Below are 5,312 nucleotides of genomic sequence, written 5' to 3' on the forward strand. Positions count from 1 at the left end.
CTGCAGATTGGTAACAGGAATCGTTTCACAATCCACCACATAGCTGTACAGTGTAATATTTGTATTTGTACCAAACAACAAGTGTATTTGGCTAAAACGCAACGGCGTCGGTTAGAATGGACGCCAAGAATGACGATTCGGCTGGTAGCGACTCGCTGGACAAATATTGTCGCTATTGAAAATAATTACAAAATCGATGAAAATATGGGCGGCTTAGATATACAAATGACAGATGATACAAAATCAGCACAAATGTTGGTTACATACGAAAAAATCAAATGCAAACGACCCCATAACTACCGCCAACGCCAACACCAGTGTTAATAACAATGCCGAACATGATGATTTTTTGTACTCCCATCAGGAATGATAGCACGCATATTTCCAATATAATAATGAATGATGTTGCTAAAGCTCATTTTCTAAACATTTGAAGTATTGGTTAAGTTTGTTGCTGTTGACGCCGCTGATTTGTTGAGCTCTTCAAGAAATTTCAAACGGCGCTTTCTCAGTTCACTCAGCTCAGCATTTTCTGGTTGCTCAGATGTGATGAAATTGTCTTTATCGCTTGAACTTATATTTCTGTTTGGCGGATGTAATATTGGTGACGCAGTAGACAAAGAAGCTGCACTTTTACGTTTAATCTTACTGTAGTCATGCTCTTCCCCGCCAATGTCCTCAATTGCTACATCATTATGGTTTTGCGAACCTGCGCTTGTTGCCTGTTTTGCAGCGAGAGCAGCAGCTGCTGAAGCTGATGTACTTGGGCCATCGCCCATATTAATAGTATCTGTATTTGTAGTACTCCTCGGTACAGTGTTTTCAGTATTTGGTGCGGTGGTGGCACCACCCGTTGTCTGTAACCGTGCAGTAATTATTTGGTAATTATTCATCAAAATTCCTGCAGCTTTTAGCATTAATTGAATGTTGCGCAAAAGCTTAATACGCTCCTCAATCGTGTCGACGTTCATTACCTTCCAATGATTTCAATTCTTCATCACTCAAAGTACTTAGATCTGGTGGCATTGGAGGTGGTGGTACAGCGAATGGAGGAATAAATGGAAATGGAGGCGGTAACATAAATGGTGGCGGCATCGGCATCGCTTGAAAGTTTGGTAAGGATGTTGTCGTGGGAAAAGGGCATGGTGCCTTGTAATGGGTTAGTAGCATTATTACCAATGTTTTCAAAGAAGCTAGGAAGACTTGTAACATTAGGTGCCGTTGCACCGTCTGCACGTTGTGTAGCAATACCACCTGCTTGATCTGTTATTGTTGTAGCATTTGGTGCAGAAGCAGCCCCAGGTGGCGCATGTCCTGCTGCTCCTCCTACTGCGGCATCGTCTTGTCTTGGGATTGCTGTAGAATTAGCATTAGGGGCCCGAAATATATTCAGTCAACATGTTGGGCACGTTTGCTGACGTAGAAACCATGATCGCAAACATGTGGTGTGAAAAATGTGGCCACAAGGTAATTTTTTTTTGCATGATTCACCATGTCTTCCCTGCAAATGATACATATATTATCCGATAGACGCAATTCTTCAGGTGTAGCATCTGGATACAGAGTATTCATGTTGCGTATAGTACGTCGGGACATGATAACATCGCTTAGTGCCTTCTTGAAGTTTCTTATTGTGAAGAACATCGGACGGAATATAAACATTGGTAATGCATATATTTTAGCCATTATTACAACAAATAATACATATAAAATAACTTTAATTAACCCAATCACTAGCTCAGTGTATAGTAAGAATACCGCTTTATTCTCCCATGGTATGTCAGTGCGCATTTCGGCAGCATGTAAGACGTATTTAATTGCAGTGCTTGCGACTACCGTTAACAATATAGCATATTCAAAGCCAAATACCAGTTGCACTGTGGGTCCGCGAACAAGCGTCGAATTATAAGCGTGCATAAGAAAACGTAGTCTAATGCGCCTAAAACCACTAAGAGACTTGCGACACGTATATGAAATAGTAGGCGTTTCCAATCACGACGCTCGTCAACGCCAGACATATTGATGAAAGTAACAGTTGCATTTCGCCGTTGTTGGTAGCACGCACAGCCAACAGGCTGATTGACTCCAAAAATACATTAATTTTGATGGAAAATGTTAAGTTTTAATAGATTTTTTTTTTCGAAGACACGTAGTTTTCCACTTCTTGCTTTTTGTTCGTTTCGTTGTTGGTAATAGTGTTGCGGTTGGTACCGAAGGTTGGTGGGATTTGGATCCCATAGACCGGGAATTACTTCTGTTACCATTGAATTCGTCACTTACTTTACAAAATGATGTTCCAGTTTATTTGCCGAAACGAGATGCAATGCTAGCATATAGATTTGTACCAATTCCATTGGCTCCAACAAATGTGATATGTGTAATATGTGGAGCAGTTCCAAGTCTTCATGAGTTGCGTGCTATGTCTCATAGCGTATTTTTTAGTTGCAACTCAACTACAGAATGTGGAACGGTGCATGGCTCGGAATTTACCAGAGCATTTTGAAATTGACCAATGTGTTCTGGCTATGATTGTGGCAAACATAAACGTTTGGAATATCATAAGTGTTATGCACACTATGACCAATTTTGGAATGCAATATTCATATTATTTATGTCCTCAACGCCTGCGATGAGATTTATTTGGCAAAGGCTTTTGTATTCCATTTTACAAGATAAAATAATCGATTGGTAAAGTTTTCTATACATCCTTTGACGGCAAAGAAATGATTTTTTTTTTTTTTCATAGCCTTATATTAAGTTGTATTGGATATTCATTTAATAGAAACGGCCGCTTAAATAATAGTAAACCTAGCACAACATAAATCATTGCCTATTAGTTTATTTAATATTACAAGATTTTGAACTTAAGCGTACAGAGAACTTGAATGTAGACCTGACCGAGAGTACAATAGCTTACGGTTAGTAGAATTTGTAATCTAAAATATATATCGTCGGTGAAAGTTCCGACCAACTGTTCTTGTTGTTGTATTCTTTGAGTTTTTGAAGTGATTATATCAAATCGCCTCCAAAACTGTCGGCTTACTACCGGGCTATGGGATTATTTCCACTTTTTTGTTATTAAGGCCCATCTATGGTAGAAAACTTTTATATGTGGTTTGAGTTTTCATAGACGATATGAACCGTATTTATATCAATGAATATGTGTGATGGAAAACCTTATATTTCCTTTTCAATAAATTTAAGTGTCGTGTGCTTCACAATAAAAGACGTGACGCTTATATGCATCCACAATTCATTGCGGACGTTATGAAACCAATGAAACCTGATGAAATTATGGATCAGGAAGTACCGAACTTATCTGGTGGTGGAACGAGTTACACATCTAGTCACAGCACGCAACTATCAATCAACGAACAAAAAGAGGGTGAGTTTAGAACTTGACTTGCTACTAATGTAGATGCTCACATAGTCCGATATGTATAAGCATCTAGGTTTGCATTTTAACTTGTTTTATAATTTGTTGCCAGTCCTTCTTTCACAAAAGTTTTTGTTTTTGTTAATTTTTCGATTTTTTCATTGGAAAACTCAAAATTTATGAGTAGAAGAAATTCTGTTTTTCTTTTTTTTTTTTTTTTAACAAAAGGTTTTGGGTGATGGGATGAATTTTCATAAATCCTGTTGGCCGAGTGCCTTTGAACGAGTGCATATGCATTATGTGGCAGATCATGGATCTGCGTTAGGGTTCTGGTGTCCTCGCTCTGGGGAGTGAGTGAATTGGGGTTTGATTTTGGAAATTGAAAATAAGTATTTTGTGGCAGATGCGGATCTGCATTAGGGTTGTTGGTTGGCCTCGTTCCGGGTGAACGAGAGCTGGGGTTGAATTTTCTGACAGGAGGTATGTGGAGGAACGGACGGATTGTTACGAGGAACTCGTGGTCCTCCCACACTCGATCTCCGTAGGGAGAAGGATCAGTTTGACCAAAGGTCGTCTGACTTGACCCTTCTCGGTTATGAGGTCGACTACACGTACTCGGTTATCTTCGCCGGGGTGTACGTTGACGACTCTACCTAACCTCCATTCGTTGGGAGATAAGTTGTCTTCTTTGAGGACGGCGAGATCTCCCACTTGTATGTTTTCTTTGGGATGCTTCCACTTCAATCGTTTTTGAAGTTCGGATAGATATTCCACCTTCCATCGCTTGCAGAAAGTATGATGGAGGGCTTTGAGTTTCTGCCACCGATTTATCATCGAGGCAGAGCTCTCACTAGTATCTGGTTCTGGCGGAGCCAGTAGGTGGCTGCCCGTTAGGAAATGTCCTGGGGTTAGTGGTTTCAGATCCGTTGGGTCATTCGACCCTGGACTGAGTGGGCGCGAGTTGAGGCACGCCTCAATCCTGCACAAAATGGTTTGGAACTCCTCCATGGTGTACTTATGGGGAGATGCGATCTTTTTGAAGTGGCTTTTGAAGCTCTTCACTCCCGCCTCCCACAAGCCGCCCATATGTGAAGCGCCAGCGGGAATAAAATGCCAAGTTAATGCTTGATGGCTATACTTGGAGACTGTTTTGTCTCGGCTTTCTGCCAGGAAGGCTTTGAATTCCGATCGTAGAGATCTGGAAGCTCCGACAAAGTTCGTACCATTGTCGGAGTAGATGTTCTTCGGACATCCTCTTCTCGCAATAAAACGCGAAAAGGCCGCGAGGAAGCCTGGGGTACTAAGGTCACTAGTGGCTTCTAAGTGGATGGCCTTAGTGGAAAAACAGACGAAAAGACATACGTAGCCTTTTGACAGTCGACATCCCCTACCGCGGTAGCTTTTGATGTCGAAAGGCCCCGCAAAGTCTACCCCGGTATTGGTGAACGCGCGGGTAAAAGTAGTCCGTTCGCAGGGAAGGGTCCCCATAAGTTGGGACTGTGCCTGCTTTCGGTGAATAATGCAGGTTTTGCAATTGTGGATGATGGCTCTGATCATGGTCTTGACATTCGGTATCCAGTATTGGGTTCGGATAAGACGGAGCATGAGCTGGTTCTCGCCATGAAGGGAGTCATGATGAGCCATCATAACTGTAAGGCGAGACAGCCTACAATTGTAAGGCAAGATGATCGGATGGCGCTCATTATATGACATGTCTTTTGAAGCCCCTAGACGCCCCCTGTTCTAATAATATCATCTTTGTCGATATATGGGTTGAGTGACAGTATTTCACTCTTTCGATCGATAGGTTCACTATTTTTCAATTTTAAATATTCTGTCCCGTAAAATTGTTTCTGGCAGACTCGTATTAATGCTTGAGTCGTTGTCTTAATCTCATCGTCTGAGATTATACACGACCTTTCGTGGAAAATTGCTT

The 5,312-nt window shown here is 41.4% G+C and overlaps 1 pseudogene; it reads right to left on the minus strand.

Annotated features, from left to right (window-relative positions):
- Positions 1–215: 215 nt before the first annotated feature.
- On the minus strand, positions 216–4,641 carry LOC137235478 (E3 ubiquitin-protein ligase HRD1-like; annotated as a pseudogene).
- Between the last annotated feature and the right edge of the window lie 671 nt (positions 4,642–5,312).

Source organism: Eurosta solidaginis, chromosome X (assembly GCF_040869045.1).
Source record: "Eurosta solidaginis isolate ZX-2024a chromosome X, ASM4086904v1, whole genome shotgun sequence".
Taxonomy (NCBI): domain Eukaryota; kingdom Metazoa; phylum Arthropoda; class Insecta; order Diptera; family Tephritidae; genus Eurosta; species Eurosta solidaginis.